At 41.2% G+C, this 9634-nt stretch overlaps 1 long non-coding RNA gene across 1 annotated transcript; it reads left to right on the top strand.

The window, feature by feature from the left end:
* Positions 1 to 855: 855 nt before the first annotated feature.
* Positions 856 to 8720, top strand: LOC144588822 (uncharacterized). Its single transcript, XR_013544534.1, has 2 exons — positions 856 to 1015; positions 4104 to 8720. It is a non-coding gene; the product is annotated as an uncharacterized LOC144588822 (long non-coding RNA).
* Positions 8721 to 9634: the final 914 nt, after the last annotated feature.

Raw genomic sequence — 9634 nt, 5'->3', positions numbered from 1 at the left:
CAAAATCATGCTGTGAAATATTATAAGGACAATCACACAAACAGTTTTTGGGTATTGCTGGCTATCTGTCATGCACCTGAGTGTTTCCACCTGAGTGTGTGACTAATGCACAATTCGGCATGTCTGAGTATGTGATAGACAGCTGGCCCACTACTCACACCATTGCAGGTTTATCCTATGTGAATCCAATGGATTCTGGCTATGGTTGTTTCTGAATCACCTCATTTTAGGCTTAAATCATTGATGTTAAAATAATTTTAATAATAATAAAATTTTATAAGCTTGCACGTGGAGGTGAAACTTTGACAACCTCACAGGTGGACACAAACAAAACAAACTTCTTTGTTTCTCTGTGTCTTTATTGTGAAATAAATATCAGTGAGTTCAATAGGATATATTCCTAGATCAATGTGCACAGAATCATGGTCTTATTTGTTCAGGTATGTTGTGGTAGCTCTAGGACAGAACCTGTGGAAAGTCCCTTGGTTAAATGCGCTCGTAGTTCAAAATGTGTTCGGACATCTGTGTTAAAGCTTATTTCTTGGTGATTATGAAGAGGATTGGGTTACAAAACGAAGCTCCCTTTCAGTGTTTATAGGGGTGGATGGGTGAGAGAGGAAAGTGGATGCACAATGAGAGAGGTGACTGAAAAACACGGGCTGCACACCTTTACATATTTTTGTTTGTGTAAATAAAATGATCCATAGATGGAGGACTAGCATTTCTCAGGTCTTCCACTTTGGGAAGGAAACCAAAGCATCCTTCACACAAAGTGTTAAACTTAGCTTGCTGAATATGTTATGCCTTTTTTTAAAAAATGATCTATTATTATCTCTTAGGTTAAGAGCCGACTATTCTATGGCTGAAATCCTGTTGCTTAAGCCTACGGCATGTAAGACTGATGAAGTTACTGATGGTGGTTTCAGAAATTAGAATCTCCCCTCTCTCCTCTGGCCTTGAATGGTTTCCTTATGATGACGAAAGGATTCCCAGGGGAGCTGCAGGACCTTTGGAGGTGGGTGAGCATCATAAAATTTTTATTTCAGAAAAATCACTGCAGCTGATTATATTCTTCCTTATGTGGAAGAAGCTGGACAACAGGATTTCAGCCTTTGTATTTAAAACAACAAGTTTAAGTTTATTGTATTAGCTAAAAGCCAATAAAATAAAAGTTGAGCCCAAATGAGGGGAAATGCACTATGCAATTGTGTTTTGGTTTTGATAGTAGATGCTGTCTTCATGCTGTTCTCATTCTCTGGGCATGATTACGGTTAGTTTGTATGTTATATCCATTTTTCTAAATACTGAACATATACTACATAGGTGTATCACAGACATAATAAGGACTAAGGAGAAATTATACTGCTCTTAATCCAAATGGAATTTAGATTTTTAAAGATGAGAACTGAGTTTAAAGGTCAGTGCTTGCAGGCAGTCAAATACTTCTATTTCAAGTGGATTATTTGCAGTTTGGCTGCTACGAAAGAGGCTTCGAGTATATGGGTGCCGAAATTAATTGATGTGCATTGATTTTGTTGGCCTTTAATATTTTAATTTGTTCAAGTGACCTTTGATACAACAACCTATGTTTTTATTTGCATCCCTTTTAAAATTTTTGCTATTGCTGTCCTTCTGCAAGGAGGCAAAGACCTTGCTCTTCAGGGAAGCTTTTCCTTAGGGATTGATTGTCTAGAATGGGTTTCAAAATGAGGTGGTTTGCATTTTGTTGCTTCTAAATCTGTTTTAGTAATGCTTTAACTAACACTTTAAGTATACAGTAATGTTGTAATCCTTTAATATTTGAATAATGCATAGTTTTAAGTTTTAATATTGTGTTTTAATGGTGTAAGCCTCCTTGGGTCCTTTGTTTGGAGAAAGACAGGGTAAAAAAATTTAAATATTAAAAATGTGAGCCATTGTAGCTCCCAGTTTGGAAGAAAGACAGGATGTAAAACAAATAAATAGTAAATACATACAGCAGATAAAACCTTCTAGTAATCAGTTTGATGGATCTTTTTGCTGTGCAGTCTAATGCTTGCCTATGCAAAGGAAGCCCCCTTTAGTTCACTGGGCATTACCCCATAGCAACTTACACAGGATTGTGGCAGGGCAGAATGCCTGATGCTCATTTAGAAGCCAGGCCAGGTTCTCTGCTTTCCATCAAATCTGTGAGTAAGGCAATCACATCTTTTGACAATATTTGAGCATGAGTGCAACACTTCATGTCATAGCTTGGACAGTGTAACTCTCTTGTTATAGGATATTTTCTGAGATTAATAATGTAACGGGGTACTTCATTAAACTTCCTTTAACAATATCCTTGTCTTTTTGATTTTTGGTGCTCTAGCCTAAGGTTTTAGAAGTCTGTACCACTTGATTCCTATACTACCAAGATATTTGGTAGAAAAATAGATTGGGTGATGATGGGTGGGAGAGCTTAGAAAATCACTCCAACAAGAGTGAATATAATGACATGCTTATCACAATGGAGCAGCGGTAAGGTAATTGAATCAAGTGAAGGAAGGCTTCAGTGGGCCATTTGGGACCATTCATCTTCGGAGTTCTTTCCCAAGCTCTGAAAAGGGCTGCAGAGATGTCACATCAGTGTTGGCTGCATCTTTTGGTTGTTAACCTTTGATTTGGTAAGGGTACAGAAAGCATAATTATGAGGTCTTTTAGATGCTGGGAACCACTGACCTAACTAATAAGGAAAGAGTTGGTGGGTTTTTTTTTGTGGGTGCAGGTTTCTGAAAGAATTTGGGAAGGATAGATAATTAGAGCAGTCCTGTTGTTTCAGCATTTAGAGGAAAGTGAGGGTAGGCAATCATTATTGATTGTTAATAAGTTTCACAATCTGAATGTTGCCCCTGACATATTTTTACCATCTGCTACAACAGAGGTCGTTTCTCAGCACCAAACTCAACCATCTGAATGGTCTGCGGTCTGGTGCTGGTCTGTGACCTGAACTGGTCCAGGCTGTGGAGACAGACCTCCACCCCCCCCCACACTCCCCCCAACAGCTGCTTTGCGCACATGCGCATGTGTCAGCACCATCCCTTCACACATGCACCCGAGCGCCTGTGCGAAGGGGTGGGCGGGCCCATGGGCAGGCGTGCAGGTGCTCCTGCATGTGCATGAAGGGGTGGAGGAGCACTCATGCTGGCGCTGGCACACGTGCGCACTCCGTCACTGCTTCACACATGCGCCTGAGAGTATGTGTGCCCCCACACAAGTGTGAGGGGTGCCCCACCTTCCTCAGAGGCTCAGCCGATCTGCAGACCCGAAAAGGATGGAAGCCAGCTCAGGTCTTTGAGCTCAGGAGTGAACTGAGGGCCTGGACAGAGTCTTCACTGCAATACTGCAATTTAACCACTGTACCACGAGGCTCTATTAAATGTATCATGAAAAGACAGTTCTTTATATGTATGTTTGGCTCTACATCTGAAGTAGAGATTTGGGGGGGCACAAAGAAGCGAGGTACAGACAAAACAATCTTTTCTCCAACTGTGGAACCTCCATGTATTTCTGCCTAGAAGTTTGTTCTTTCATGTTTCTGCATGCCCAATTTTAAAGATCGACCCGTGTCACTCGTGCAAGCCAGGAGGCGAGGCTGAGGAGCGTAACGCCGAGGGAGGCCCGGAAGGTAAAGACAAGAAATCGGGCCTTCTCGGATGTTTTGGCAGGCTGACAATTCCTGATACCCTCTCCTTTCTCTTTCCTATTGTTTCCTCCCTCTCCTAAAGTTTTTTTCTATTTAAAAATTTTTATACTACAGTATTTTATGCTGTTAGCCGCCTAGAGTGGTCTTAACTGACCAGATAGGCGGGATATTAAATAAATAAATAAATAAATAAATAAATAAATAAATAAATAAATAAATAAATAAATAAATAAATTTTAAAAATCTCACAAAAATCCATTTTGGAATGCATATTGAACATATTCTTGTTTGTTTATCAACAAATATCCAACCTGGTAGCTCAGAAGCAGAAAACCGTTGCTTCTGTGACATATCCAGGGCTCACCCACTAACCCAGGTTTGGCCCAGACTCTCAGGGAATGGAATGTTACTAATCCTACTGTTAACTCTCATGTTGTTGCAGGAGCAGCTGCTCCTTCCTTTTCCATCCGGCACCTATTCTGAGAAGAAGATGTTGCCAGTCTTCAAAACCATCAGGCTATTTCACAAGGACTGAAATTACATCACCCTCTTTTTCTTTTTCTTTTTTAATGTCATTTTAAGAACTTGGAAGACAAACATCCCGCTATCCTCTAATTGTCTTTTGTTTCACTAAAGAATATACCTAGGTGAAAGGAAAGAGTCTAACCTACACTGTTACATGTGTCTACTCAGAAGCAAGGCACATGGTGTTCAGTGGGTTTTATTTCCAGGAAAGTATATAGAATTAGAGTCTGAACAAAACAGAAGGCAAAGCCCCTTCACTTACAGCACATAACATGTACATCTACTATATGGTAACAGATGGGAAAGTGCTACTCTAAAAAAAAGGGCCTGCTGTGTTTTCTGCAGTGTTGCCTCGTATAAGATGCAGAATCCAGAAGGCCAATATGGCTTATCAGTAGGTTAATCCTTCTTCACTTTGGCTATTCCTCCTCAGTGGCTCTCTGGAGCATTTTCCTGCTTATGGGAGTCAAAAGCACAGTCTGGATGTGACATCTGTTAAGCTGACTGTCTAAATTATCATAACGGCTGGCTCGCATTCAAGAGTGAGCAGGGGGAACAGATTGGAGGAAGAACACATGCTGTATTTTAAAGAAGATCAGTTTGCATTTAACCCCAGAGGATTCTTTAGTACCAAGCATATTGCAATAGATCCCGAATTATTTCGGTTTTGCTAATTCCTGTGAATTGCGTTAGGAGCATTCCCGAGGAATAAATGTTAACACTGAGGTTTTAAGTTGACCCAAATGACATCTTATTTGCAACTTAATCTGGACATGTTGTTATGATATACATGTATTAAACAAGAGCTCAGAAATAATGAGGCATTGGTCACAAAGACACTGGTAATTAAAGACACAGTGGAGTTTACCTTTTGAAAGCGGAATGAGAAGTGGGATCTTGGAGAAAAAGTGTTTGTGGGTGCACAGTATAACAAGTAACAATTTCTAGTTACTTTTAAAAGGCATTTAAAGTATTTTACACACATTTTAAATATAAGTTTTCAGGCTCTATTCCATTGCTTTACCAATCCTAACATCTTTTTTTTCTTAAAGGAACAAAAAATAATGAACAAAATAGAGGTACTTTCGAAACACTATAATAAATAACAAAACCCAATTACTCAGATTAACACTGGAATGTGTAGTGAGAATACATTCCTTAAAACAACAAGTACTACTATTTCCCAAACGCTAGAATAAAAAATATGGGGACTGTACTGTGGAATGGTGGAATTTTAAACCCTGGCCATAAGCAGAGCAGAGTAACTAGACCTTTGTCTAGGCATCAAAATTTGGAGGGCACTGAAACTTAAATGTGAATTTATCACGAGTGTGAGGAAAATAAATGGAAATCCATCCTAGCACTGTTCAGTTCTCTTTCTTTGAAAGCACAAACCACCCTTTTCTTTGTGTGTGTTTGAGAGTCTTTGAGAGGTAGAGCAGGTGGGAGATGCTACTACGTGCCCCAGGTGTCAAAATTGCTAATTAAGGCTCTGCCCACTCCCCACATGGTGTGATCCTATTTGAAATTTCCCTTGCCTGTTATTCGCAGCAGCGGATTTACACCATTTCTTACTTCGTGCAGAGGGAGCAAAGTTCCCGTGAGGGCAAAAGTTAAAAGGTCCCCATCCTTCCACAAAACGCAGGATGTTGAAGCTGGATCAGGCCTCTCATGCTTCTTAATTATCTTCAACTATCAACCACACAAAGGCGAACAACGTGACCAACACCATGTCTCGTTGGATAGGAGCAAACGTAACATCCCTAATTTCTGAGTGTACAGTTCTAGGTAAAAAGAGCTGATCTCGCATTTTAATTTGTGCATTTAGCAAATTGTTCTGACTTCATCAGGGGAAACAGCTCCATTGTGCAAGAGCCGTTTGCAGTTTTGATTTCATGAGAAGCTGGAACAGCGTTAATACAGAAGGGAAAGGTTCTAAAAATACAACTGAATCATCATTGTGCAGGCTACTGATTATCCATTTAGCAATGTTTTTAAAGGGATGTTAAACTGGCAAATTCAACTGCATGCAAGGTAAACAAATTAATGTACTGGGTTATAAATGGCATGGCTGTATTGGTCCTCAAGGAATCCAGGCAGCTGTTTGGTGGCAGTATATTTGCCATGCTTCATTAGGGATCCCAGTGGAAGCCCTCTCCCAAACCCTTCCAGCTTTGACAGCATTAACAAAGGATGCAGGAGCCTGTTAATTAGAAATCCATTTTCCTTAAAACCCACATAGAGTAACCTTAGCAAGTGTACAGCTAGTATGACATTTGAATACAGAGGTTCCCAGATACAGTTTCTGGCATCTCAGAGTAAACAGCTGAATGAAGTCTTTGCCCAAGACCATTGGCTTGCCTTCCTCAGTCTCATCCCTTCCAGATTTTTGGGACTTTTGAATATTAGGGTTATATAATCCTGACTATTGGCTGGGGTTGATAAAAATGGAAACCCAGCATTTGGAGGGCACCAGATTGTGAGGAGGTTCCCTTAGGAAAACCAAAGCAGTCTGATGAGGTCAGCCAAAGATACTTTGCTGACAGCTGAATCTTTCTTTAACATTGGAGGTGGGAAATCATTGTCTATCAAAAAATGAGAAGTCATGATTGGGACAAGGTCGATACCCTCTCCTACAGAAAGATGGAAAAAGAAATGGTGAACCACACAGCCAGACAAAAACGGAAATTGAGCAAATGCTAAACAACCGAAACCTACACTAGACACCTTGCGCACCATCATCAACCTATCTGGATGCCAACTCTCCCCGGAAGAAACCTCGGTCTTAGCCAAAGGAGGAGACTTCACAGTCACACCCAATAAAATTCCAGTGGAAGACATCATTGCCAACATGGAATCAGCATTATATAATCTTCCAGAAGAAAAAGCAGAAGAAATAAGAGGTGAAGTGACAAGGATCCTACGAAAAGTAAAATCCCCATACCAAGAAAGGAGAGAAATGGTATCAAGTCCCTAAACTCAGATCCTGACATCATCATCCTGCCAGCAGACAAAGGCAACACCACAGTAATCATGCAAACAGAAGAATACAAGGACAAAATCAGGGAACTTCTTGACCCCACCACCTACAGATAACTGAAACAGGACCCAACCAACAAAATCATAAAACAAACAAATATGCTGATCAGGAGTTCCTCCCAGCACCCCAACGTCCTTCAACAAATCTGCAAGACAGAAGCTCTCCCACTAAGATTATACAGACTCCCCCAAATCCACAAAGACTCAATCCCATTTAGGCCCATTGTAAGTGCCATCGGCTCCCTGACATACGAATTCGCAAAATACCTATCCACCCGCTTACAGACCCACATTGGACAAACATCCTACATTAAAGATTCAGGACATTTCATAAACAAGATCAGCATCCTAAAACTCAAACCCCAGGGACAGACTGATCAGCTTTGACGTAGCATTGACCAAGGTACCGATAAAGGACACTCTGACACTCATCCAACAGATCTTTCCAGAAGACATCAAGGCCCTTTTCCAACACTGCCTAATGACCAGCTACTTTCAGTGGGATAAGGAGTTCTATGAACAGACAGATGGACTGGCCATGGGGAGCCCCCTCAGCCCAGTTATAGCAAACGTCTACATGGAACATTTCAAAAAACAGGCCCTGGCTTCGGCACCCTTCACACCTACAGTCTGCTTCCGATATGTGGATGACACCTTCGCAATTTGGAACCATGGTGAAGAAACACAGGAAGAATTTATAAACCATCTCAATAGCATCCACCCAAATATGCAATTCACCATGGAAAAAGAAATATGAGGGCCAACTCCCTTTCTTAGATGTCATGGTAATATGCAAACTTGACCTCCTATTGGGACACAAGGTCTACAGAAAACCCACCCACACAGACCAGTACCTACACAAAAACTTCAACCACCACCCATGACAAAAAAGAGGCATAATCAAAACACTGTTAGACCATGCAAATCGCAACTGTGAAGCACAGTTTCTCAGCACCAAACTCAACCATCTGAATGGTTACAGGCAACAGGCAAATGACTATTCCAAGAATGAAATCACAAGAGCCATCAAACCAAGAAAACAACACCAAACTGAAGAGGAAAAACAGCCACCCACAAATAAAGTATTTCTGCCATACATTAAAGGGGTCACAGACAGCATGGGGAAGCTTTTGAAAAAAACACAACCTACAAACACTATTCAGGCCCATCACAAAAATACAACAAATGTTACAGTCAGCAAAGGGACCCCTCACTACTGCAGGAATATACCGGATACCTTGCAGTTGTGGCCAGGTATATATTGGAACCACAAAACACAGCATCCACACCAGAATCAAAGAATGCGAGAGACACTGCAGACTAAAACAACCAGAAAAATTGGCAGTAGCTGAATATACCCTGAAACAAGCTGGCCATGAAATTCTATTTCAGAACACAGAAGTACTGGACAACACCAGCAGTCGTTATGTTAGACTGCACAGGGAAGCCATTGAAATCCACAAACACCACCAGAGGTTCAACAAAAAAGAAGAAAGTCTAAAACTCAACAAAGCCTGGCTCCCAGCACTGAAAAATACAGCCTGCAAAAGGTCAATGAACTCTACCTAGCCACAAGGACCGGTGATCACTGCACACAAAAAACCAGCTAACGACCACCCATTAATCACAGTGACAGATCATCTCCCCCCTTATCACAACAATACACCCACAACAACAACAACAACAAAAAACACTGATCATCATAATCTCCTGAAAAGGACAAAAGCTGATCCCACAGCTATAAATACTCAAGTATCCCACAAAACTCCACCAGAGGACAGACAAAGTTGTGACTCCTGTCCTCTAAAGATGCCGGCCACAGAAACTGGTGAAACATTAGAAGAACAAGCTTCAGAACACGGCCAAACAACCTGAAAAAACTACAACAACCATCAGATCCCCACCATGAAAGCCTTTGAGAATACGTTCAGGTCAGGCTTTCTCATTCATTCTCTTATCACTATCTCACTATACTGTATTGCTATATCTGCTACCTGAGGTGACTGGCCCATTCTTAATAGTAGGACCAGCCATGGATATGATTTCATAAATGGAAGGTTCATATACTCATAGAGCTATTATAGTTAGGTAAAGGTAAAGGTTCCCCTTGACAAATGTTCAGTCGTGTCCGACTCTAGGGGGTGGTGCTCATCCCCATTTCCAAGCCATAGAGCCAATGTTTTTCTGTGGACAGTTTCCATGGTCCCATGGCCAGTATGACTAGACACAGAAGGCTGTTACCTTCCCATCATGGCAGTACCTATTTATCTACTTGTATTTGCATGCTTTCGAACTGCTAGGTTGGCAGGAGCTGGGACAAGCGACAGGAGCTCACTCCATCACGGATTCGATCTTACAATTGCTGGTCTTCTGACCTGGCAGCATAGAGGCTTCTATGGTTTAACTCGC

This window comes from Pogona vitticeps, chromosome 4, assembly GCF_051106095.1.
Source record: "Pogona vitticeps strain Pit_001003342236 chromosome 4, PviZW2.1, whole genome shotgun sequence".
NCBI lineage: Eukaryota > Metazoa > Chordata > Lepidosauria > Squamata > Agamidae > Pogona > Pogona vitticeps.
The sequence above is the reverse complement of the archived record's forward strand: the minus strand, read 5'-3'. Positions and strand labels throughout refer to the sequence as shown.